The 27,535-nt window shown below is 50.6% G+C and overlaps 1 long non-coding RNA gene across 2 annotated transcripts; it reads right to left on the bottom strand.

The window, feature by feature from the left end:
- Positions 1-222: 222 nt before the first annotated feature.
- LOC109283182 (uncharacterized) lies at positions 223-27,535 on the bottom strand. Of its 2 annotated transcripts, none has more exons than XR_002090275.2 (5): positions 27,039-27,535; positions 24,081-24,176; positions 15,989-16,144; positions 14,230-14,396; positions 223-4,888 (listed from the first exon to the last, which is right to left on the bottom strand). It is a non-coding gene; the product is annotated as an uncharacterized LOC109283182 (long non-coding RNA). The 2 variants fall into 2 exon arrangements; XR_002090274.2 differs by lacking the exon at positions 27,039-27,535 and adding an exon at positions 24,603-26,234.

The raw sequence follows: 27,535 nt of genomic DNA on the forward strand, positions 1-27,535 counted from the left end.
AATGGCTTGTGAAAAGTAGCTACAGCGAGCGTGCCAGAAACGTTTCTATTTGCTAAGAAGGACAAAGTTAAAGAATCTCGAGAGCCACCGATGTATGCAGTAATAGCAGCAAATCAAGCCACAGAATAAACTGTGCAGTCGGGCAGACACTCAAATGAAATGTCAATGCGGGATACAAATGAAAAATTATCAAAGGATAAAATGAAGCCCATCAAAACACAATGTCCTTTGGGTCTGTTGTTTTTATTCTAATTCTGAGCCGTTTAGGTTTGGTCTCCAGCACTGTGCCAGCTCCTGCCAAAGACAGCCTTGTCAGCATCTGGACTGCAGGCTCCTTCGCGCTCTCTGCTCTCCCTTTTTTTAATTTGGATTTTTATTTCGACATGTACAAATGCTGGGGAAAAGGGAACGGGCTTGACAAGGCAAGATCTAGTGTTTCGAATAGGAGCCCTTTGCCTCTCTCTGGGTAAAAACAGACATAGCCAAACTGAAGCAAATCAGCTGTGCTGTGCAGGACGTATCCTGCCGCAGCTGAGTTGCTTGACTGGGCGAAACACCCATTGCACCCCGGTGGGGGACAGCATGGGTTCCCCTCGCCCAGGGCTTCGTTGTGCCCTTCACATACCTCCTGGATCCCGTGCTAACCCATGCCTCACAGAAGTGGATCCAGCACCGTGTGCCTCCACATGGGACCCACACCAACGCATGCCTCCATGCAAAGCACAGGTCAGCACCGGACTTGGAGTGGGTCCCGGCATCCAGGCACGGGGCACCAGGGATTCCCCAAGCCCCATGCCTTCATGCCAGGACCTGCAAGGGCTTTCCCTGCTCATGGAGATGCATCCCTGGAGATCCCCAGGATCCCCGACTTTCCCTGCTCACAGAGAGACACCCCAAGACTTTCCAGGGCACGTCTCTATATGCAGGGAAAGCTGGGCAGGTGTTCCCAGGGCTCGAGGGGCACAACCCCAGGTGGGAATACCCGGGTGCACAGGACTGGGCTTGGCAGGCCCCCAAAACACATGCCTGGAGCAGATGGAGAGAGCGGGCAGCTGTGGGCTTCCTGCACTCTCCTGCCACAGAGCAGATAGACGTGCACTACAATGCTGCGGCATCGTTTAACACTATCTTTTGTCACCCCACTGATGTAGCATGGCAAAAGGTAGGGACAGTCTATGCACCACCATAAAAATGGTTATAATGTCAGGTGATGTCTGTTTCTACTCTCTAGCAAAGCCTTCACCTCTGTTGGAGATATCGAGGCTAGAAGGGACTGTCGGGGTAGCCGCCAGCAGATGCTCGCACCCAGAGACCCTGCTTGGAGCATGCCCTGCTGCGGCAGGCCGAGAGCATCTCTCTTTCGGAGGAACACCAGCCTGGATGTAAAGCCTGCAGGTGCTACAACTCCGGCCCGTCCCTCGGGAGTTGTTCCAAGGTTTAATCACCCTCAAGTGAAAGATTTACATGTTGTTGCTGCTCAGTCGGGATTGTGTCTGGTTTTGGATCCCGGCCACTGGATCACGTTACGTCACTGTCTGCTCAAGCAAAGAGCTCTCCGCTTAAGGACGTCTCGTCCCTCGGTAAGTACTCGCAGCCCAAGATCAAGTTGCCCCTGAAACTTCTCTAGGTGATAAATTAAGGAGCTCCAATCTGCTGAGGACATGATTTCCATTGCAGGGACCAATCGTGTATGGGTTGCTAATATGACTGAGTGGAGCATCACATGGGGTGGCAGGGGGGGAGTGTTTCCTGCAGTTTGCAGACGGACAGTGGAGTAACTTGCTCAGGATAACTTGGCAAATCATCGGCAAAGCTAGGAATGGATGTGAGGATGGGTGCAGCATGGAGAGGGGACCATTGCTCAGCCCTAAGCAAGCACGGGCGTGAGTGCTGTCTACTGTACCGTGCCATGGGCACGAGGTTCTGCATTGCAGAGCTGCCTGCTCAGCTGAACTGCCTCTTCAGGGGCTGCTTTGAGGAGCAGGGATAAAGAAGCTGCTGCCGGGTGAAGGTGGGGAGATAAAGAGCCTCTCTTCTTGCAATGCGGAGCCCCTTGTTTCTCCCAGGAGCAAAGAGGTGCCCAGGACAGAGCATCAAGGTAGAGCTGTCTGCTCCCTTAAGACTGTTTGCTTCCTTTGCTCGGCTGTTGGAGAGGAAGGAGGGCAGGACACAAAGCATCCAGGGCTCCCTAACCCCAGAGGGACCAGGTCAAGGCAGCCGCAGTGGTCATGGATCAGGGGCAGATTGCAGCCTGAGCGCCAAGCCCAGCACTCCCCCAGCCACCTGCTGTCAGAGAATCAGCTGCTAAGCTCAGAAATGAAGCATAAAAACCTTTCAAAGGAGCCATTACTCATAGATTCATAGTTGTTAGGGGCTGGAAGAGACCCTGCAGACCATCGGGTCCAGCCCCCCTGCCTCCCATTCCAGGCAGGAAGACAACTGGGGTTAGGTTATGGCCCAAACCCATCAGCAGGGGCCTGCACTGCACCTCATGTTTCGTGGCTTCCCCCCTCTCTCCAGCTTCAGCACTTCACACCGTTTTACCGCTTGCTTGCTTGCTTGCTTGCTTGCTTGCTTGCTGCAGTTGCTTCACCTGCTGCCAGCAGCTTCTTTGCAACTCCCGCTGGCCTGCTGAGTCAACAGAAAGGGTCTCCCCTTGCCGGGATGATTAATAGGGAGCACAGCTTGAGGGGGCACCAGCTCAATACAGCAGGCACCGCTGGAGGGCAGGAGGCAGAGGCCATGCAGGGCAAGGAGGGATGGCCTGTGAATAAGCCACAGGGAAGCTCCCCTTTTGGCCTCCATCCTGAGCCTCCGACACCAGGCACCAGTGCGCAGGTGGGATAACATTGCCTGATCCCATTGCCATACCCCAACAGACAGGGCAGCCTGGTGCAGCGAGGCATCGGGAGGTGCCCTCTCAAAGCTAGGGCAGTGCCGGGGACGTGGATCCATGCTGCCCTGCAGAACAGCGCTGAGCAAGAAGCAATTGCTCAGGCTTCCTGAAGACCTCTGTTGCAACACGGGACCACTAGCCAGTCACACAGTCATAAAAAGTAGGGCTGGAAGGGATCTCAGGAGCTCACGTCTAGTCCAAGCGCTGCTCAGGGCAGGAACACCGCTGTTTAAACCATCCTAGACAAGCGTTTGTCTAACGTGTCCTTAATACTGCATGAATAATCCTCAAGAACATCAGCAGGAACAAAGCCAACTGGGAAAGCAGAGGGTTGAGGGCGCTGTCGACTGTCCTGTCTCCACAAGGACCACAAGTCCTCCAAAGCCAAGACAGACACGGTTCTTTGGGTAAGTCCGATATCTTTTATTAGACCAACTCAAATAGTTGGCAAAATTCTTCTTGGTGAGCTTTCGGGCACAAACACCCTTCCCCGATGCCTATATCTGTCTGCCTGTGTCCTTAAACCAACACGGCTACAACCTGCACCCCTCAAAGTCAAGAAGCACCCAGCGGTATGGTGTGGTTCTGCAGTGGTGCAAGACCTGGCTCCACATAGCCCCCTCCGTGAAGGAAAAAGCATCCCTTCTCCTTTGCACGCAGGCCTTGGCTCTATTTCTGGGGCTCTCCTCCCCTCTGCTGGTTAAGCTGCAGCAGTACAATGCGTGCCAGCCTTGCAGCTCTGTATTTGTTCTCTGCTATCTCATCTCTTGAAGTCTTCCCGCAAGTGCTAGGTGGTGCCTTCACCCTCCTGGACCTTCCCAGATGCATCCTCGTTGTCAAACCCTGGCAGAAGGAGAGAGGAAGAGCAGTCTAGCAGAGCGGTTCCCAAACAGCAGCCCATGGTCACCGACTCTCACTGGACCCTGCAACAAACTAGGCTCCCCCTTTCACTTGGAAACTCAGTGTTTGGTCCACAATGCTTGGGAACCACTCATCTAGCTGTCAGGGGGGATTGGCCTGTGGCAAGGACCTGACGTTAGAGGGGGGCTAGTGCAGAGACCTGTGAGACACTCCGGCCATGTCTACATGTGCATTTACGCCGGTTTAAATTTACTGTGCAGTAAGTGGAAATAGGCCAGTGTCTACATGGGCAGCCATTAAAGCACATTAGCAGTATGTGGACTGACTTGGGACTGCTGGTAGTCCCGAATCTCCCATGCACGCAAGTCAGTCCACACACACAGTGGTCCTGTGCAGTAAGGCATCAACATGTGCATTACTGTACAGGAACTAATCGGGTATAAATTTGATACCTGCATGATGCAGGTATCAAATTTACTCTCAAGTCAGTTTAAGTCGCCATATTTACTGCACAGTATGGGTGCGCACATGTAGACACATGCCCATACTGTGCAATAATTTTGGTTACTGCGCAGTCAATGCACACGTGTAGAAATGCCCTCTGAGGTTGGGATACAGTGCATCTTTCTCATCCTCCGCTGTTCAGAGATAGCCCCTTTTGCCAGGTCTGGAGTTCTTTGTGTGCCCTGCACCTCTCAGACCCGGCTAATGAGATTATGCCCCACACCAAAGGGCTGGAGATGAACAGTGACTGTGAAGTCTATCAGGCTGTTGTCTCCTTTCCTGTGTACAGGAGACCTCCTGGTTTCCCAGAGCAATAGCAATTCCCAGAGTTACCCCCCATAACAATGAAAGAGGTGGAACCTATAACACATCATAGGAATCACCCACCTCCTTCACAGAGAGAGTATGGAAACAAAACCTGGGGTCTAACTTGCTCGACAGCACCAGTTACCTACAGAATGAATGGTGGGGTGGCATGTATTGTCCCCCGTGCTCCAGACTCCACCTGCCTGCTGAGCCCGTCCTTACTCACAGCTTGAGGATCTCCCATGCATGCAAGCTGCTTCCTTGCTGAAAGCCCCTGCAGGATGAAATCGCTGCTTCAGTTCTGCCTTGCTTTGGGAGGGTCTTGGAAGAGAAGAAAAGGGGACATTTATTTTCAGGATGGAAGCTACAGACATGAGCTGCAACCCCAGGGTGCAGGTGCTGCCCACATGCTGAGAACACCTGCATCCAGGAGAGTTGATCCATAGCAGCACATCTGGGATGGTGCCCCTTGAAAGGGCTATACTAATCAGACTGCAACCCCTGGTGCCAAACATGCCCCCTTCTTCATCCCACTATGCACCTCACCCCTCAAGATGCATCTCTTAAATCCCCAGTCAGAGCTTTGACCCCCCTGTACAGCTCCCAGACCGTGTTCAGGGGTGACTGGAAACAGGAGCGAGGGCACCGGAAGGCAAGAGAGTCACTAAAGCAGAAGAGCAACCATCAAGGAGAGGCCTGAGAGGGGTTGGGAACTTGGCTGGCCTGTTCCTTGCCCTGCTGTGGCTGAGGATATTCTGCAGCTCCACGCAGCTGCTTCATGCAGAGAGGTCTTGGTAGACGAAGGATCACCTGCAGCTGGAGAAGGAAGTGACTCCAGAGATCCCCAACACTGGGACAGGGACTGAGTGAGCATGGGTCCTAATCCTGCCACCACGATCTTCCTCTCTCAGCCCTTTGCTGCAGCAATAATGCCAGCACAAGCAGCAAACCCTCACTGAGGAGGATGGTCATGTGAGCTCCTACCCGAGTCCTGAAGCTGCAGCCTGCTACTGCTGCCACCCTTGCTCACCCTCTTCCTATGGTCAAGACTGCAAGCTCTTTGGGGCTGTGACTGTGCATTGACTTCTGTTTTGCAACATATCTAGCTGCCATTGAGATCCCATGGAAATAATGCATGAGCAGTTAATGAACTGAGAGCCTGGGTCAGAGGGAAGCTCTGAATTGAGGAGCTCTCCCCAGCATGGAGTCCAACCCGGGACCTTCAGCACCGTAAGTGTAGGCATCTACCCTGCGAACTACATGAGAGGCCTCCTATCCGGAGGACAAAAGCAGGCTGTGGAGGCACTGGGCTCAGCTGTCTAATGGCACTTGCATCCCAAAACCCCATATGAGCACAGCAGAGCGGTAGCAATGGAGAGGGAAGAGCACTCAGGATCCCTGGCACCTTTTCCTAGCCCCCATTGCACTTCTGACAACACGGGGATTCATGTCAACTTGCCTGGATCTTGAAGCAAAAGAGGAAGCAAGAGCACGTGTAAAGCAGCTCCCAGGGGAAAGGGGAGTACTGGGGAGGCCAGGGGGCACTGAACCGCATGGGTAAGCGTGCATCCTGACCAGGGACCCCACACCGTGGGTGACCAAGCTTCAGCCCTGCCCCGCTGCAGAGAATGTGGCAGCCTGGTGTTCAGCAGCACGGTTCCCCTAAAACCTGGGGGAAAACGAGGTTTCAGCCCCTTGGGGCTTCTGCACTGGCCAACACGCTTGAGCATTTCACCATGGCTGAAATGCAGCTGCCTCTGGGGTAGAACAGAGCAGCACACTGCCACAAATACAACACGGCTAGAGAGGAACGATACTAGGTGGCACTGATACGTCAGGGGGGGATACAGGTGGGATTGTGCTGTCACCGCTGGAGTTTGGCTAGGACACACGCACTGATGTGTCTGCTGTTTCAAAAAGGGCAAAGAAGACTGCTGGATCATAACTGATCAGCATGATGGTTTCATGACCCACTCAAGACAGCACCCCTGCCCTCATTTTCATGGCATGTGGGTGTCTGCTCCTGGAGGGCACACGGTGTAGTTGGCTAAGGACCGAAGTGCTGTAGTGGAACTGAAGCTGCAGCATGTCTCGCTGGGTCTGGTACCCACCTGGCCTGGACTAGATGGTCCCTTGTAACCTTGAAACTCAATGGCTCAGGGGGTTCAGGATGTATTGGATGCCTGCCCCTGTAACAGACCCACCACTGTGATCTCTGCGGGCTCTGTGAGCCTCTATCCAGAAGTCTCTTCTGTCTGTAAAAGCTATGCTGGCCAGGCCTGGCTGCACAATCAGGGACTGAGCCAAAGTAAGATGCCAGCACCATCCTGTGCTGTTCCCTGCAAAAGGGGCACCGTGGAAATGCCGCAAAGAAGACTGTCCAGTCCTGGGGGAGGGCTGAGTCCGAGATGAGAACCCATTCTTATGATATCCTAAGGCTGAGGTGTGAGGCCAGTACCTAGACAGAGCCACAGACCCAATAAGCCAAGTTTCCCAGCCTTGCTGTGCAGGTCTAATGCATCTCTGGAAGCTTTTTCTACCTTGACTATCAAAATGGGCCCTGTTCTAGTCAGAGCCATGGCACAACTGGCTTGTAATCAGAGACTGAGATGCCAGCACCACTCAGAGACTCAATCAGCAACCAGAGGTGACCGGTCTGTACTGAAATGTGCCTGTCTACAAGGTGGACAAGGTTCCTTGGGTGAATCTGATATTTTTTATTTTACCAACCCAAATAGTTGGAGAATAGGTTGGTCTAATAAAAGATATCAAATTCACCCAAGGAACCTTGTCTGCCTATGTCCTTAGACCAACACGGCTACAACCTAAACCCCTGTCTACAAGGGACGTTTTGGAGATCGAGATGCAAAGAGGCAGCTGTTGGCATTAAAAGGGGCAAGAAATTAGCCCTGTCCTGGCCTTAGTGCTCCTTCAGCCTGCTTCTGCCACCTGACTTGCAATCAAGTACTGTATCTGACCATGACCATCCTTTTCCACTTGGAAAGTCACATTGCTTTTGCTCCGAAGCAGCAAATCCAGCTGTGTCCTGCTGGAGAAGAGCATGGAGCGATTTTGAGGCATTGACACTGGCATCGATGACCTTGCCTTATGGCTGACAAACCTAACCTGGGTGTCATGCCCACACATTTGGTGGAGATTGGGCGCTAACAGAAAGGCCAGGAGCAAGGTGCAGGAGAAAGGACAGCAGAGATAAACAGGACTTGGGAGACAAGGGATCTCTCCCTGTGTGACCCCAGGGGCATGGCTCAACCTCCCTGGGCCTTGTGACATTTTCCATGATTCGTTCATCAAAGTCACTTCCCGAACTCTCCTAGCAGCATTTCATTCACCGAAACCAGTTGTCCACAGGAGCCCCATCTGGAAAGCTAAATACCTTCCCTAAAGCCTGTAGCAGAAAGATTTTAGTCCCATTTGAAGCTAAACGACGAAGTCACCTTCACACTTTACCATTCTCTGGGAATTTGAAGAGACTCAGGGAAAGCAAAATGGATCATTAAAAGAGAGGGGTTTTTTTTCATTTAGCTACCCATAGAGGGCTGTCTTCTACTTCTCCATATTGCATTAAAAACTCCTCAGGGACAATAGCATATAGCATAGTTAATGTATGTCAGGAAATGCTCCACCTCATTAACTGTACACACGAGACACCTCCCTGTATTTCTTCCCGAGCGGGGAGCCGTGGTGCTATTAGAAGAGTGGATCAAACGTTACTATCTCATTCATAAATGAGGATGGTGCCAGTCACACCTACCTTGGAGCAGAGGTCCAATAAAGGCAAATAAGCAGCAGCGTCCATGAGGCTGCCCCAGGAAGGTACAACCACGGTTAAGAGACTTCCTACCCCACCGCCTCTTTTATCTTTCATTATGCTGCCAAACTAAAATAGGAGGGGCAAATAATGAGAGAGGATGTAGGATGTGGAGCAAGTTTAAGTATCTCTCATGGTGGGTAAAACTGCAGATTCCGGCTACAAAATGCATCTGCCTTAGAGCAAAATGCTGCCTTTTTGGTTTAGAGTTGTGAGAAGCATGAGCTGAAGATCACCTGCAAGGAGAGATCAAGTTTCCTCACATGTCCGGAAAGCGTGGTGTATGCCTCTGGCAAGGGAAGAGTACATTCATATGGCTTGCAGAAGAGGCCTTAATTAACACATTTTTTTCAAGGCTGGTTATCACCCTCCTGTCCTCAAGCATCTACACCTGAAGACAGGAGGGCGATCCGGGCTGACCTGGACAGGCTCAGCAAATGGGCAGATGAGAACCTGATGGTGTTTAACACTGAAAAATGCAAGGTGTTTTCTTCCCACCTTGGGAAGAAAAACCTGCAGCATCCTTATAGGCTCGGCAGTGCTATGCTGGTTAGCACCAAAGATGAAAGGGACTTGGGGGTCAGGATTGACCACAAGATGAACATGAGCCTTCAATGTGATGCTGCGGCTAGTAAAGCGACCAAAACGCTGGCTTGCATCCATAGATGCTTCTCAAGGAAATCCCAGGACGTCATTCTCCCCCTGTACTCGGCCTTAGTGAGGCCGCAGCTGGAGTACTGCGTCCAGTTTTGGGCTCCGCAATTCACAAGGGATGTGGAGAAGCTTGAGAGAGTGCAGAGGAGAGCCACGCGCATGATCAGAGGGCAGGAAAACAGACCTTGTGATGAGAGGCTGAGAGCTATGGGACTCTTCAGCCTGGAAAGCACAGGCTCAGGGGTGATCTGGTGGCCGCCTATAAGTTTATCAGGGGTGTACATCAGGATCTGGGGGAACGTCTGTTCACCAGAGCGCCCCAAGGGATGACAAGATCGAACAGTCACAAACTCTGCCACGACTGATTCAGGCTGGACATAGGGAAGAACTTCTTCACAGTCCAAGCCCCCAAGGTCTGGATTAGCCTGCCGCCGGAGGTGGTTCAAGCACCTACTTTGAATGCCTTCAAGAGACATTTGGATGTTTATCTTGCTGGGATCCTCTGACCCCAGCTGACTTCCTGCCCCTGGGGCAGGGGGCTGGATCCGATGATCCTCCGGGGTCCCTTCCAGCCCGAATGTCTATGAAATCTATGAAATCTAATAGGAATACCTTTCCTCAAGGAACGATAACATTCCCTAAAATGCAATTAGGTGGGGTTAGCCATTCTTCCTCAGCCTACCTGGGAGTCTCTTTGATGCCGTCAGGATTTGTACAGCTGTTTTAATAAAAGGCCCCAGTGTTGACTCTCAGCCTCGTTACACAAGGTGGTTTCTAGTGCTCTTAACTTCTGTATTGTCCATGCATTAACACCTTAAAGTGGTTTTAAGCACTAGTTAATTGGCTTAAAGTTACTCCCCTCCAGGGTAGGGTTAGCTCTGATCTGCACAACCTAGCTCTTTTCCATCAAGGTATAGCCGCTGCCCACAGATGTGCCACCCAAGCTGAAGTCCTCCAGTATCCCAGGATCTCTCACACCCCCATCCATAGAGCCTGTCCTGGCTCACCAGCCCTCTAGTAGCGACTCGCAGCTACAGCTCCTAGTCCAGCTCCTATTGGCAAGTCACAGCTGTGAAAGTGGGGGACAGTCAGAGAAGCTTTCTAGACTACGGGGTCTGGGACAGAAGTTTCATAAACTACTTTGACATAAATCAGTTAAGTCTGATACTAGTTTCAACCAGGTTTATCTCCAACCAGTTTTAGCCCTTTTGAAACCAGTTAACCGAACTTTGTTTCTGTTATAGGCTTAAACCAGTTTGGGATCACTTAAACCAGTTTATGTGCAACTTCTGTCCCTAGCCAGGGTGTGATTGCTCCAAACTCCAAGCTAGCACTAACACCTATCAACATTTTTGGCGGCTCCCAGCAGAAGGTGTAACAAGGCCCTCTGACGCATCCATTCATCGACTAGAAAGATGGGTTGGAGCTCTCATTGGCTAACCAGGATAGGGGATGAGAGGCAATGAAGGAGAGGACAAACCATAAAGCAGAGATTTGCACGTGAACCCTGTGAGATTCACTAACATTTTGCAAGATGTTTGCATTGCACAGAAGGTGTGTTGGGCCAAGTGTGCATGCATGCAAGGTCAAAAGCTGGGGCCGGGGATCACAGACCCGGTCAGCCTTCCTATGGGGAAAGCTTCTTCTTCCAGGAGTGGTTTTGCTGGTCACGAGCCGCCACCTCACAACTGCAAACAGAAGAGGTACAGCCTGCTGAAGTCATACACAAAGCCAACTCAAGGTGGAGCCAGCGTTGAAGCCATGCATCCACTTCTGAAAAGCCCACCACCCTCCCTTCTTGGTTTTGTCTCGCACCCACCGGCGTGAGAAATGTAAAGTCCTTTGGTTTTCTTCTCTAGCTCCTGCTGCACCAAATTGATCTGAGAGCCTTTTCCCTACTTTACGTAGCAGTAATTGCATGCACTCTTCTATGGGGCCTCTCATCAAACGTTCACAAAGGTCTTTGCAGACATTAATAAATTAAGCCTTGCAACACTGCTGTGGAGCATCATTGATTATATAGGTTTCGCAGCTGGGTAAACAGACACAGAGCCCAATTAAGTGCTTTGGTGAGTATCAGTAGCAGTGACAAGATTAGGAACCGGGAGTCCTGAGCTTCAGCCTCTAAAAATCACTGCCTCGCGTGTGTAATACCAGAATTCAGGGGCTGTCTTGAAACAAACTTATTTGAGGGGGGTCTTTAGTCTAAAAGTCGAGAGAGAAGACAAGCATGTGTGCAGAGTGCACTGTACTCATGCCCCCGTTTTCCTTCTTTGAACCTATTGAGACCCATGAGAAACGGAGAGTAAGTTAGAGCAATCCCTACCTTGCTCTGCTTGAAAATCAGTCCCGTGGATATTGCAGAATCAGACTTTTCTTTTTTTTTTTGAAAGAGGGAAAGGAAAGCGCACTTCAATCCCTTGGAGCTGTGGCAAGACAAGCTTTAAGCACAAACGGACGGGGGCCTTAATGGTGCAGGGGCAAGAAGCCGCGTGACATCCGTTTGCTCTATTTCTTTCCAACATCTCAGGGATTTTTTTTCACTCATCTCATGATTTTTTGGGTGCCTGACTCTAGAGTTGTAAATGCTTTGGAGGAAAATAGTCAGGTATCCAGATTGTAGCCAGATTTGGTCTAAAGGAAAAAGTGCCTTTGGAGGAATATAGGCGTTCTGCCTCCAAACATGATACACTTATTTTTATAGCAAGTGGACCATGTCCCAAGAACGCTCCCCCCATATCTTACGTCCCTAAATTCCTGCCTGTAGCTCCCCCCGCAACAGGTGATGCTCACGGAAAGTCAGTGGAAACTCTCCTTGATCGCCTTTTGAGAGATCAGGTAGATATGGGGTGGGCATAATGCAGCCCGCGGGCTAGATGTAGCCCACCAAGCCATTTTATGCGGCCTGTGGGACCCCTAAAAAATTTAGAAAATTAATATTTATCTGCCCTTGGCTGCCTGTCATGCAGCCCTCAGTGGCTTGCCAAAACTCAATAAGTGGCCCTGCACCCAAAATAATTGCCCGCCCCTGAGCTAGATGGTACCGACTCCCCAGTCTAATTCAGTGTGACCAGAAATGACACTATTTATCCCCTTCCAGCCTCGGCTCTTGTACCATGAAATAAATCAGAGGCTTACAATGACTGGCTACTAACACGGAGCTGGCTGAGATTTCCGAGTACCTCGTGTCTGCTTCCTATATGAAACAGTTATTGCTCCTGTATGGCATGGGCCGCGATGATGGTTCTTACATTTTCAGCATGGTCAGTTTAAAGAGGAATTAACGGGAGCCGTGAGCTGCCTGTCGGAGCCGCCTCTGGTTTTTTCACTCAGCTCCTTCGCTTGGGTAGGGCTGTCATCTTGGAGCTGCCAGACTCTTCATCCTGCACATTTTTTAACATCCTATTGATAGGATGGGAAAATCCCTTGCGGGTGGGAGGGGGGAGTCATGCAGAAACATCCTCTGGGAAGGAGGAATAAAGATCACCTCTGCTGCCTCTTGCACTCCAGTCTCTCCAAGGGTTAATGTTCTTTGTGGAGGGGCAGGAAGGGCGTTCAATGGCTTTTGAAACACAAGGTATATGAAACATCCTCCTATTTGACTAGATGCCAGTCGGGTCAAATGAACCACAACATGCAATTCCCCGCCCCCCCGCTGCCCAAGTGCCCTCCTCAGCTCCGGAAAGTTTGAGCAGAAGCAGAAGCATCTGGGTTTCTTGTTGTTTTTTCCCTGGAGGCCAAGCGAAGAAGGTGTGTGACTAAGGGGGTGGAGCTAAAAGGGGGATCATGGTTTAGCCCCACCCCCTGACTCAGCTGAAGCCGAGCCCTGCGGTGCACCAAGGTGGTTTTGGGCAACGGTTCTCAACCATTTTTGCACCAGGATCCATTAGTAAACATCAATGGCCAGCCCCGACCCAATGCCCCTCACTCCCGATGCACTGCCCTCCATCCCCAGGCCCTAGCCCCGCAGTGTGTGGGGCACGGGAGGGCCCCAAGCAGCCCCTTGCAGGCTGGCACTCTGCCATCCTGCAAGCGACAAGCCAAGGTTTCCCATGGTTTTCTCCTTTAAAGGGGAATCCATTTTTAAGGTTTGTTTGCAACCCTTTCATATATTTTTGCAACCCACTTTTGGGTCACGACCCAGGAGTTGAGAAACACTGGCTTAGTGGATTGGACTGGAAATAAGAGGACCGGGGCTCTCTTCCCAGCCCTGCCATGGATCAACTCGGTGACCTTGGCCAAGTCACTTCACTTCTCCGTGGCTCAGTTTGCCTCTCCTCATCCCCGGGCTGTCTTGCCTGGGTAACCAGAAGCTCCTTGGGACAGAGCTTCTTCCCAGAGACTCACTCGTCAGACATATGTCCAGCTCCTACCACTTGGTTCCTGTGCAAACTTCCATGCACGCAAGCACTCGTTGTATCAGCTCAGTCCTCTCAATGCCTCTGGATAAAGAAAACTGCTTTCTATGCTATTGGGATCTAGTTCGATGGGGTGTCCTAAGTAAGTCCATTCCTGGAGCAGCAGGCATTGCTCTCTCATCCACCTGATGTCCCCGAACTGTTCTGCATTGCCAGCGTGACACACTGCTGCCGGTACGCAACCAGCCCCTTGTCACTGCCAGGCTTTGTTGGGACAGTACTGATCTCCTGCTCCCCTCTGGATTTATAGGGAGATCTTTTCCCTCCTGGCCACTGCCCTGAACTCTGCTCACCCCTACAGGGCTCATGCTATTGCAGAAAGCCCTGGGGCCATTTTGAGAGACCCTGGAGAAGCATCCGCTGCCCTGCTTTTTGGGTTGAGGCTTGCCTGAGACCTGCATGTGCAGCTCATGGTGCTGGCAGAGTCTAGGGGAGGTGAGAGGTGTTGGGTCGACAGACTGGAAAGCAAAGTCCATCGATGCCTCGCACAGAAAGCATCAGTCTGCATCTCATCCATCGATGCCTCTCACAGAAAGCATCAGTCTGCATCCCACCCTGGTACGATAACTGATCTAGGAGTCAGCTTTGGACAAGCGGTGAGCTCAGTCTCTGGGGCTTTTTCAGGATCACGGTTTGTGCAATGCGGGTGCCTATTTCTATCTGAACTATTTCTATGGCATTCAACACTGTAGTATGTGAGGATCTTTCCATCTCCCATGCATTTACCCTGGCACCCCAGTGAGGTAAGAGAGCACCATTACCTCTATGTGGGAATTGCAGCACAGACAGCATAAGTGATTTGACCAAGGACGCACAGGCAGTCTGTGGCAGAGCAAGGAGTTGCCCCAGTCTCCCAAGTCTTCAGTGAGTCTGTCAAACAGGGATGTGCTGACACTCCTTGCTTCAGCAAATACCTCCTGCTCAGGGCCTGAACGGAGGGGAAAAAACCAGAATGAGAGAAGCCGCGACTCTGTGAACTCATTAATCACCGAGGTACTGAAAACCCCGCCATGGCTTTCTTGCTTTGCAGATAAGCACAAAGTTTGGCAGGAAGCAGATTAGGTTTTTTTCCAGTCCACCTCCCAGTCGATAATCCCCACAGCAACAGAGCCCGTAGTTACAAACAGCAGCACACGTTCCACTGGCAGAAAACGGGAAAGACAAAGGCGAGGGTTGGATTAATTATGTTTTCTCTTTGATAGCTGAATTGTTAACTGAAAAAAAAGAGACAAATATCCCTGCTGTGCAAAGAATCGTGGATGTCACCTATAGAAAAGAGCTGATGGATCACTAGGTCCATCTCCCTGCTCCGGCGGGCTGGGTCCCTATTGTAGCTTCTCTAGGGCTTTGGCCATCTAGAGCTATACGGCACCTTTGGGTCTTGACCAAGGATCGAGAGGTCTCCCCAGGCATCTTACTGAATGCAAATACTGAGATCAGGACTGGCCCCATGAAAGGAGTGCTGATGGCTCCACATCTAGGAATGGTAGGACCATCCTCTGGTCCTACCGCTGGTCCTGGCCACTGTTGGAGACGGGAGGTAGGACTGGACAAACCTTCATCCCATCCAGTCGGGTGGTTCCTGTGGTACGGAGCATGACTACAGCACAGCTGCTTGGGTTAGACAAAAAGGGATCTGCTTTTACTCCAGATGGGTCACACGTGTGCGCTCGCACACCCGCCACGAGGACGATGGAGCAAGTGCCTCTATACCCATCCCCAGGGCTTCTGTGCTTCCTGGCAGATGGGGATGGATGAACTCCTCTCAGCACCTGTTCCTGGACTCGCACCAAGGCTCCTCCTAATGCAGACTCGTTCCCAAGCCCCCAAGCCAAGTGTCACTCCTGAGTTACATGGTTTGCCTGATAATCCCCATAGCCCCTGCTCTTCCCAAGGGAAAGTGGGGTGGGGGCATTTCCTTCCTTCCCGTGGTGTCTGGCTGCCTGGATTTATGGAGCCTGGCTCCCTTCAAAGGGCTCTGGAGGGCCAAATAGGGGGCAGGTGAGAGGTGCAGGGAGACGTGCAAGAAACCAGAAGCGCTTGCAGTGGCAGAGACGGGCAGCATGGAGAGCGTCTCCGTTCCTCCGAGCCGTCCCAGCTCTCTGTGGACAGATGGCTCCCGTCCGCCGTCTGACCTCATTGTTTAATCTGACCTGAGCCAGGCCTGTAATCTATTGGCCGTTTTAATCACAGAGACGAAGCCTGGTTTGCTTCCTCCTGCCCTGCCCCAAATTCCTGCCTAGGGAGGGCATGTCTGCAGCCCTCTGCAGCACCTCCCCTTAACCCTAACGCTCCCCTTGTGCAGCTGGCAAGGGCCATGCCCAGCTCCATGAAGTCCTACTGAGTTACTGTATGGCGCAGGTCCAGATGGAGCCGCTCGTGGGCCATACACTGGACACCCCTGGAATGGAGGAAGGAGCATTGTTTCCATGAACTTCAGCAATGAGGTTTTCCCCTGAAGTCTCAGAGCACGTTGGTCACCTCTCCTGGGTGTGCGCGATGCCTTTGTATGTTTAATACCTGTATCGTAGTAGCATCTTCGGGCCTCGATCCTGGGGTGGAGGTTGGCTCTGGACACAGGAAGCTCCCATAAAATTTCCTGCTCTAGTGCAGACTCGCTTTGTGAGTCCTTGGCTTACCCAAGGTAGGTCTAGATCCTCAAGCATCCTTGAGGTGCTGTAAAGATAAATGCATTAACAAGATAGTGAGGCACACAAGTCATTGAACTGGGGGTCCTACAGATGCCAAGAGTCATAGAATAGAAGTGAGGCTAGGCTAACAGTAGCATGAGAGATGCAGTGGTGACACTAAACCCTGCAAGACCTATGGCATACTGTGAGCTGGCAATACTGAAGATCTCCCCCATAGTAGCATATTCAGTGTCCTGCAGAGACCATCTCTGCTCCCCCCATGCCACTGGGTGTTTTACCCTTCCTCCTTCTTGCAGTGAATTTGGTCCAAGTGGGATCCACTTGGACTGCAAATACAGCAGGTCCTGCAGCACATACTGGACCTTCCCAGACAACAACCTGGTTTGCATTCATGTGCACGGTTCATTTTAAATCATAGAATCAGAAACATAGAAAATTCAGGTTGGAAGAGACCTGGGGAGGTCACATCTAGTCCAACCCCCTGCTCCAAGCAGGACCAGCCCCAACTAGATCACCCTGGCTAAGGCTTTGTCTACCCAGGTCTTAAAAACCTTCAAGGATGGAGAGCCCACACCCTCTCTGGGCAACCTGTGCCAGTGCTTTACAATGCTCCTACTGAGAAAGTTTGTCCTAATATCCAACCTAAACTTCCCTTGCTGCAACCTGAGCCCATTGCTCCTTGTTCTGTCGTCTGCCCCCACTGAGAACAGTCCAGCTCCATCCTCTTTGCAACCCCCCCGCAGGGAGTTGGAGGCTGCTATTAAATCCCCTCTCAGTGGGTGCATCTACACATGTGCTTTAATGTGCATTAGCCTGTTTTTATGTGCATTAAAGCATCACTAAAAAAAGTGCTCTTTTGTAAGCCTCATTTAAAACCCTTGCTCTTTAGTTACTGTGCATTAAGATAGTACGACGCTCATTTTCTTAGACGCTCATTTTCATTCCCTTAGCTCACAAGGGAGGCACTAGAGTTAATGATAATTAGCTATAGCACGCTAATGCACATGTAGACATGTCTAGTCTCCTCTTCTCAAGCCTAAATAAGCCTGGTTTACCCAGCCTCTCCTCATAAGTCATGTGCCCCAGCTAACCATTTTTTATCTGAAAAATAAAGGACAAACTATCCCATCCTCTGATGGTATCTGTTGGAGTACCTTCTCCAAGCATTGCCAAAGCTCCTTGCTGGTAGCATGACGCATAACCACAGCATCTAAAGATGCTGATGTACAGACTTCACATCCCTTTAGGAGTATATATATAAAGCCCCCCAAAATGGCTAGTGTCCCACATAATCCAAATGAATAAAAAATGATCTATACAATCCATCACCAGTTGTAAATACAACATATTCCTTTTGAGTCTGGCAAACAATAAACTGATGGTATCCCTTCCTTAAGGGCCAAGATAAATTCATCTTTTCCATCCCCTCAATTAAAGAATGACTCCTTTACATTTCAACTGCGGCTCTTAAACACGTGGCAGCCACACAGACTCCACTCCTAGTGCTTAGGTATGAGATCAGATGCTCTTGAATAGCAATATCATGAACCCCTCATGCTCTCCTAACCACCAGAGCCAAGGGCAGCAAGGGACAGGGTAGCTTTCATTGCCCCTCAACTCTGCCGATAATAGTCTCAAGTGTCGGGACATTGAACCGTGGGAACAGAGGGATGGTCATAAAATCTGTATGGAGAACATGTCAGAGAACCAGGTATAGTAATTATCTGTTATCATCCAGACAGATTACACTCTTGCTAAGTGATTTACATAACCAAAGCACCTAGGAGAAAAAGCAAGTATGGACCCAGGACTCCCCATGTGCTCGGTGCTGTACAAACCCACCCCCTGACCTTACAGCTTTCAGTCATTGTATAAGATGAGACAGCAGATGGATGCAGACTGGAGAAGGAGAGCAAAGGAGCAGAGGCAACATTTGGACAGCACAGTGGGTCTCTGTGCACTGGCACTAACCCCCATTACATTTTTTGCAGACATCATTGCAAATGAGAGATTCAAAGGCATTTAATGAGAGCTTTACTAATGAGCAGTTCTTGTAAGAGGAGGCAGAAGAAGTCCTACTTGAAAAATGAAGGGAAGGCAGCTCTGGAAATTTGGATAGCTGACCTGCATGCCTGAAGCAAGGACTAGTGGAAGATAAATGTGTAGCCTGAATGCCAGGGAGGCCCTTTTCCTATTTCAGAGCTCAGAGCATGAACTAGGCAAGCCACAGAGCCTCCATGCACCCTCGTGGAAAGTCCTCGGAGACGGTCGGGGCCAGGGGACAACTGGGACATGGTTGGTCAGGGATCGGTGCGAGAGAATCACAAGCCCAGGGGATGGCAAAGCGGGGGATCAAACCAGAGCCAAGAATAACCAAGAGCAGGAAGCAGGGATACAGCCTGGAGTCATGAGGCAGAAAGTAACTGGGAAGCAGCAGCCAGGAACTGAAGACTCAGGACTAGGAGCCAGCAGCCAGTGGGAAGGAAGCTGGCACTGGGATCAGGCAAGGCCCGGAACCAGAAGCCCAGAGCTACACATAGAGACCCCTTTCCTGTTGCAAAAAATGAGGGGTGGATGAGACCTCAGGGGGTCACATCTAGTGCAGCCCCCCATTCAATGCAGGATCACCCCCAACTACATCATCCCAGCCAAGGCTTTGTCTACCCGGGTCTTAAAAACTCCAAGGACGGAGTTTCCAAAACCTCTCTGGGTGACCTGTTCCAGTGCTTTGCTACCCTCCTCGTGAGAAAATGTTTCCTAATATCTAACCTAAGCTTCCTTTGCTGCAACGTGAGCCCATTGCTCCTTGTTCTGCCATCTGCCCCCACTGAGAACGGTCCAGCTCCATCCTCTTTCGACCCCCTCCTTCAGGGTTGCTATTAAATCCCCCCTCGGTCTTCTCCTCTCCAGACTAAATGTGCACCTGTACACATGCTGGGGCTGCCAGCCCAACCAGCTCCTGCCAAAGTCTGTGATAAAAAGGTCTGAACACATGGGTTATGTAGCTCCAGGCTCTCTGAGGAAATATGAATGTATTGGTCTACCTGAATGGAAAATAGGCCCACTGCCTCCTTGACAAGAGTTGGTAAAATGCTAAGATGTATTTAGAGAAGCCAGAAGGCACGAAGGGCTCTTTAAATGGAGTGAAATTGTTCACCGATGTGAATCAAGCGTCACTTTTTCGGTTGTGCATCCAATTATACTTCACCCACGCCACCCCACACCTGCCATCAGCGAAAATCTGTTTCAGCCAAAACTTCTTAAATGATTTGTGAATTAGGGGAAGCGGGGCTGATGCTAGATGACAGGATCCTATTCAGGGCCCAACAGGGTGCTGGAGCTGCAAGGAATTATCCTTTTATTTTATTTTTTTTTAATAAAGAGGATCGGGGCACCCACCAGAGATGCAGATTGGCATATGACTCTGTAGCAAGGGTTCCCCAAGCTAGCCCCAGGTTCTCATTTTGAGTAGAGATGGGAGTAGAGATGGGCAGAGGGAACCACTGAAGGTCAGTTGATGGAAGCATGTTGTCATTCTTCATACTGGATATGTCAGAAAGCTTTGGTACTTAGACAGACACGTTACAGTGGGTTGAACACTACCCCATGTAGGCAATAGCTGAGATGTGAATGGGTGTGTCACACCAATCCTTGTGGTGTGCACACCATCATATGCCAGGGTATTGGTGCAGGGCACCCCTTGCAATCACACCTGACTTAAATATGTACGTACAGCAGGAGTTAGACTGAATGAAAACCCAATCCTTGTGGGCAACCATGGGAGGATTACACAGGACAAGCCAGGCAAGGCCAGGTATGAGCAGGGAATGCACAGAGCAGATCAACCCAAATGCTAGCAACTCGCTATGGTCCTGGATGGTGACCTCAACAGCATCAGTCATGAAAATAGCAGGTCTGGAGGAGAGTGGGGAACTGTTGATGGACCCATTTTGCCACAGGGTTGCCTTTCAATTGAACTGGGATCCAGGTCACCTTCACAAAGTCCAAATGCATGAAGTTATTGGAAGCCGTGGCACTAACCAGAGCAGTGTGGGTAGCTGCTGCTGCGGTAAGGAGGCATAGAGAGAGCAGGTCTGCAGGGGAAGTGGAGATGGAGTTGGCGTCACAAGAGCATTCAATGTTAGCGGTGTGGTCAGGGGTCACAGGACAGGTGTTGGGTGTTCACCAGGATGGGCTATCTCCCTCAATGAGTTGGGTGGAAAGGGGTCCCATCTTGGATATGGCCTTCAATAGCTGGGCTACCACAATAGCCTTGACAGGATTACAGAATACGTTCTCCAGCTGCAAAATCCCTTTTACTGTTTGCTTTGCAACCATGCTGGATCTTCTGGTTTACCTGAACTAACTGTTTTCCTCTCTGCCAGTCTCTCATCTGGAGTAAGTAACTGCAGCCTCAGGTGGTTTGGACTTGGTCCCCAAGCTTTGCTCCAGACAAATAGCAGATGTTCCCATCCATGGAATAATTCAAACAACAAAAGTTCAGGCGATGCCTCAGCTGCCTTCTTACAAGCAAATAATAAAAACAGTCACTTGCTCCAGCCCAGTCCTGTGCTAACAAGATGTTGTAGTATCCATTTTAGCATGTGAGGACGTCTTTGCATAAGATGATCAGTCTGAAGATCTATCGGTACCCAGGTACAGTGATATTCTGAGCAACTTCACTTCACAGCACAGAGATGCCCATGGCTTTTCAAAGGCACCGTCTTTCAATTGCTAGCAGGTAGGGTGTGTTCAATAACTTTTCCTTCATCCAGGGCTGCGTTTGAACAGGCCAATGTGTTCATACATTTCCTGACATGTGCCCAGGTGATAAAGTCTTCTAGTGTTTCTATAATGTTCGCTCTTGCTGTGAGTGTCTAGCCCAAAAAATGGTACTACTTATGGTCTAGTTTGAAGTACTTTCCTTGCAAATTGGAAACTTTCCCTTGTGACCCTGTGGCCTGGTGTAGATCTCTGTCTAACATGTATGAGAGGAGACAAGATAAAAGTGGATTTTTCCTCCCACTCCTAGTTTACGGAGATTGAAGAGAGGGATGCCCTGGGTTCAGGGCATGTTAAAATAGCATAATATATAATAATATATTATATAATATAATAGCAGCTTAGTTTTTTACCCAAAAAACATCAGAAATGGAGAAAAAAAATCTATATTGGAAATTCCACTCTGCCAACTTTTATTAAAATCGATGTTTTTGACACTCTTTTAGAGGAAACCATCACTTTTCACCAAAGAAAATCTTGACCAAAACCATCTGTAGCCATAATATATTCCCAGCTGCTTAAGGGAGAGATCTGGACCTGGCATCCAGCTATCCATGACAAATAGTGCAATGGATCTGGAATTAGGACAGCTGGTGAACAAGACAGAAGAAAGCTCATAGCTCCCTTTCTCAGGACTTGCAGAAGGGTTTTAAAAATCAGGGAGAGCGTATTGCTCCCTGGGAAGACCCAAACAGACTGCACTACATATATATGTCTCATCCCTCTATATATATATGTCTCATCCCTCTCCTAGCAGCCCTGTGGGGATACTGCTTCTATTGTAGGGAAGCAAAAGAACAGGAAGGGGTGTACATGGGGTAGTATTCTCCACGTCGGGACTGCACAGATATCCCAACGTACACTTATTCTCCATGTTGGGATGGTACGGATATCCCGGTGTACACTAGGAGGCACGGTGCTGCTGGAGAGACTCTCTCCCTGTGATGCATTGCTCACCCTGGAGTTCAGGCCAGACCCAAATCTTGCCAGCTATGTTCCACCTCCCTAAATTCCCCCAGTGGCTTTCTGTTGGCCATGGGTCTGTTGGCTCTCTCCCTCAATGCTGGGGGCTGCGTCACCGTGCTCCACTCAGCAGCGGATGCCCTCATCGCTGTGGCTGGTTGGGCGAAGGGGGTGCTGGTTCTGTGCTCATAGGGCTACGGAGCTTGACCAGATCATGGTGAGTCACTCCAGGGAGGCTCCGGCTGATGCTGAGGGCGCTGCCAGCATCTGCCGGTTCCTGCTGTACGTTGTGTTCTCCCGCCACCGTACATACCCACCCTTCCTCTGCTAGCACACCCAAGCTCTTTGTGGTCAACAGGGTCGGAGGCTCCTCTGTGGGCTGCAACCTGACTGCACTCTCAGGAATGTGATAAACACACCACCCGGGATATCAGGACCTCCTGTAACAGGCTGCGCCAGGCTGGGGCTCGAAACGCTGCTAAATAATGGACTTGGGAGCTCATATATCACGGCAGTACATGGTGCGTTCAAAGCAGCACTCCCAGGGCAGTCGGCTTTCCCGTGGGACAAGCCTAACAGCTTTGAAGGTAAAATGGGGTGAGGAAGAGCACAGGTCATTGCTTAGTAGAAGGCACTGGCTCCCACTCCTCTCACTGGGATGTCTCCTTTGGACACCTCTTCCCAATGGACGTGTTTCAACGTGGCATCACGCTGACATCCATTGGTAATACTGAGCTATAATGCAGGTTAAGCACTGGAGCAGATTACCAGGGAGCGGGGAGAATTGCCAGCACTGGAAGTTTCTAAGACCAGATTTAACAAACATCTCCTGGAGGAGGGTGAGGGGCTAGGTAGAAATGATCCTGCCTCTGGGCAGCGGTTTGGGCTCGGTGGCCTGTCAACAGCTCCATTTTCTGTGATGTGTCGATTGCTCCCTATATTTTGACCTCAAGGCCCCGATGCTCACATGGGACTGGTCAGCAAAGGGCACCAGACCCATCCCCAGCTGTGGCTGAGTCCGCTCCAGTGCAGGCAGAAAACTAGAATAGGCATCATATAGGAGGAGGTGCTCTTCTACCTCCATCAGTCTGCAACCAGTACATCCGTCTGGCCTGAAGAAGTTCGGTCCCTGGAGATGTCACAAAGCAAAGACTATTCACTTCAACTCCTCCTGCTACCAGGAGGGATGGTTATCCCACACAAGATGAGTTGAATCTACCACGCTAACCCAAGCAGGGGTAACTTTGAACTTCACTTCCTGGCCTAAGTTACTGCATGATGTTGTTATACACACAGACGAATTGCATCCCAGTAGTGCCTGCCTTTCAATAATATGAACTGCATCCCAGGGCTGCCTGCCTTTCAGTAATATGAATTGCATCTGAGTTGTGACTGCCTTTCAAAAATACTAACTGCATCCCACTGATGACTGCCTTTCAATAATACAAATTGCATCCCAGCGGTGACTGCCTTTCAATAATAGGTCAGAACTGGAAACTTTAAGCCAAGCTCCTTGGATTTCTGAGAGCATTAAAGATCTGATTCCTCTTCTCCAAATCCATCTCTATGGTTTAGTTTTAGACCCCAGACTAGCCAGTTTTCTGGGTGCAATGGAGATGCAGATGAAATCTAATATAAAAGGCTGATCTCATGGGATCTCCACCTCCCCAGGCAGTGAACATGTTATGATAAAGCTGATCTCCTGAAAATCCTACCATGTAAGGCTGAAATCTCATGGGAAGAGCTTGCAAGCATTGGCCCAGCTGCAACCACGCTGGGATTCAGTCTCAGATCTAATCCTGGAAACCGGACCTAAACTGGAGCAGAAAACCCCTGTCTTCTGGCTCATGCCCAGTATTTATGCACACATGTCATTGTGAGTGCAAAACTGTAGAACTCTTGTTTCAGAGATTATACCTTTTATTAAGCCAACTAAGAAATTGCAAAAACAAAAAATTGTCTTTTTGCAATTTCTTAGTTGGTCTGGTAAAAGGTATCATTTCTGAACCAAGAGTCTTTGCATTTCTTTTTGTCTCAGACCAACACGGCTACCAAATACATCCCTGTTCTTGTCAATGGCACTTGTGCTCTGAATGCACCTGGGGGGCTTTAGAAAACCCTACCCACAAGGAATCAGGATGCAAAGCGCCATGTGTACTTGGCCGCTGCAGCAAAATAGCTCAGATAACAAAGATCGGGGATAACACTTGACCTACCGGCAGCATGTGCAGGATGCCTTGTGTTGCTTCTGATTCCCAGTCTCTGGCAACAGCGGACAGGCATCTGGGCTGGGGGAAAGCTGCTGCTGGTCTCTGTGGAATACAGGGGGAGACCATTCGCTGCTAAGTACCAGGATGAGGGCTGATCTGATGAGGTCTGGGCTTACATTACGTGAGGACTTCTTACAGATGAGCTTCTGAAGAGGTCAGAGGGAGCTAGGCCGTCTCCATGACCTCTAGGGAGCAGAGCGCGTTTGAATCCGCAGGGGTTTGGAAGCCCCTTGCATGGACAAGGATAAAGGGTTCAGGCCTGATTTTTGGAAATGTCGAGCACCCCCAGCTAGGCACTAGCTTTGCTGCTGGTGAAAAATAAGGGTGCATCTTGCCATAGTCTTGGCTTTGCTGGTTTAATAGCCGGAACAGGAAAGGGGGAAAGCCAGGCACATCCCCTGTCCTGACGTGCAGGTACTGGGCTGTGGCCGGAGTTACCGATGTGCAGGGTGGCTGAGCCAGACTTACCAGGGAACAACCTGGCTGTGGGTAGGGCTCTTTCTATGACTGTTCCTCCTCTGTCTGTTCGTCCTCCTTGCAGCGAACAAGAGTGCTCCCCGTGAAACATGCCCAGCCCATTCTCGATTGCTCTAGTCCTGGGGCTCCCATCCGATTTCCTGGCTAACTAGTACATAGCCCGAATAGTTTCCTAACTTCCATCCTCCTGGCTCCATCTCCTCAGATCTCTTTCCATGGTGTTTGCACTCGTCAGAGACTGGCAGACCGTTATCCAGCTCTGCTCCCTCCTTCGTCATCATTTGGCCAGACTTTATATATTTCATTTTCTTTTTTTTTTCCTCAATCGTTCCTCTTACTCCTCTCCCCTTGGGAGGTTTTGTTCCCCGTGGGCTTCTCTGTTTACCTTGGATCAGAGCATGCTCTTAACATCCCAGTGACGTGGGTTTTGCAAGGGTAACTGTGAGGCCCAGAGCCACCCACGCCCTCAGCCCAGGCATGGAGCAAAAGGACAACCACGGAGCTAAAAAGGAAATATGAGCCAACAGCTCTGGGGCCATGAAGCACCATCCCTTGGGCATGGCATCAGCCCAAAAGGATGATTTGCTTGAAGTAAATGATCCAAATGACATAGGAAGACACTAGGTTTGGTGCCTTCCCAAGAAGAAGATCATCTGAGAGCAGTGCAAATGCCTGCGGAGATCGTGTGCCATCCTTCATGATCAAGGGCAGCAAAAAGAGGCTCTTGAGTATCTGCAGTGGCAAAAAGGTTCAGTGGGCCTGATTCTCTTCTCACACTTCCAGGTATATCTGGAGGGATGATGCAAGAACGAATGGACTTAACGTGGTGTAAGTAAGGGGAGCATCAGTTCCACTGACCCATCTTCAAAGCCCAACTATGCGTGCTTAATAACCTTCTGCTTTTTGGCCACCTGTGCAAGTCCAGTCTACCCAGACTGTCCAGCCCTTCAGAATGTCCACTGGCCATCGGTGCAAGCCCAGTCCACCCATGAGCAATCAGATCTTGTCTCCACCTGGTGGCTGTTTCCTGGCCCACTTGAGGTCACTCTAAAGCAGCCGACTTTCAGGGAGGCAACATCTGGGATACAGTCAGAGAGGCTACCAGCAGCCCTAAAATCCACAATGGCCGGGCAGTTTGACCAGTTGGTTTGCAAATGCTGGGCCTGGCATCTGTTTGGGGGCAAAAGTCCTGTTTCTAGGAGTCTTTATGGGCACAGCTCGGACAGTCAGACCTGTTGTGGATGATCTGGGATGGTGGATGGCTTGATCTCACTCTAGGACAGATGTGCACATCACAAAACCCTGTGGAGCCAGTGCCAATTGTCCCCCCATGGGCAGAAATCGGAGTGGACTGTGGTTAATGGACTTCTCTCCTACTGGTGGTCCCTCTGCGGGCGGCAGCACACCGGTGGCACCTGCGTGTGAGGAAGCTGGCTGTGCCAGCGAAATCCCAGTTCCCTGGCTGTCAACCTGGCCCTGTGTGTGTGACTTTCACCCATATCGACACAGACAGGCCGAGCTGACCCAGCTGGTGAGAAACACTAATAGTCTTGGAAACATGCAAAGAAGCAAAGTGTGGGCCAGTGAGCTCTAGGACAGTGCTTCTCAACCCGCGGGTCACAACCCAGACGTAGGACACGAGAATATATGAAAGGGAGCCAAACAAACTTTAAAGATAGATTTTCCTTTAAAGGAGGAAAACATGGGAAACTGTGGGTTTCCCTTTGCAGGAGGGCAGAGTTGCAGCCTGCAAGGGGCTGCCTGGGGCCCTGCATGCCTTCCCCACCCCTGCCCCATACACTGGGGGTCTGAGCGAGGGGCACTGGGTTGGGACTGGCCATCAATGCTTACAATGGGTCCTGGTACAAAAAGTGTTGAGTACCACTGATCTAGGGGATGCAGCCCTGTACTGAGCCTGAGGAGAACCTGAAATGCAATCCTTGGCTCTGCCACTGAGCTGCCAAATGACCTTGGGCAAGTCACTTCAGCTCTCTGAGGCTCCATGCACTTAGAGCAGTGGCTGGCACTGTTTTGGAGCTGTGGACTGAAACAAGCCAGCTCTGGTCTAAGGCAGGCTAGTGTCCTACCCCAGTCATTGCTGCTTTTCCCTGCTGCCCCTTTTTCCTGTGGCCTGAACCTGGCATGGGTGCAGCTCCCCCCTGGCCACTCCAACACAGCTCCTTGCTCTCTGTTGCTTGCATGGATGAAGCCTCCTGCTGCCAACATGCCACTAAAGCCCCCTGGCTCCATGGGCGAGGCGTTGCTGAGGATAGGCCCTTCAGCCTGTCCCTTTCTGCGGGTGTGAGTAGCATGCAGTGTCCTGGGGCCCCGATGTGGCATTGCAATATACTCAATAATGTGCGTGGACATCCTGGTGCAGCAGCACTGGAAATATTTCCTCCCCCTGGGACTCCAAAAAATGACTACCTGTGACATGAGAGTCATCCCCGACTCCATTGAAGAGTGAGCGGCGCCTTCCCTCCAGCCCGGCTGCTAGCTTTCCTTCGATTCGAGCTGCATTTCAAAGTAACAACTGCATCGGAGATTAATTACCTTCCTTCCATACCACAAAAGGAATTTTCTTCTTCCCCCAGACCCAGAAATTCACTTTGCAAAGCTCCAAGTAAAACTTACTGGGGCACGGGGAAATGCCAGGTATGTTAGGAATGTAGACTTCGGCTCCGGTTCCTGGTACCGGGTCTGTTCTGCTTTGGAGGTCTGGTCCACCTTCCCCCGGCTGATAACAGCACTCGTGGGTCTGCCCTGCTGGGTTCATTGTACTATTCAGACACTGGGTTTTGTCTGTGAAGTGCACTACGCAGATCAGACCCAAAATCAGTGCTGGTTACTGATTTGCCGTGTGACGTGTTTTCTCAGCACGGTGCCACGAAGGGTTTGCTAGGAAGAAATAGCTGAAAAGTCAG

This window comes from Alligator mississippiensis, chromosome 4 (genome assembly GCF_030867095.1).
Source record: "Alligator mississippiensis isolate rAllMis1 chromosome 4, rAllMis1, whole genome shotgun sequence".
NCBI lineage: Eukaryota > Metazoa > Chordata > Crocodylia > Alligatoridae > Alligator > Alligator mississippiensis.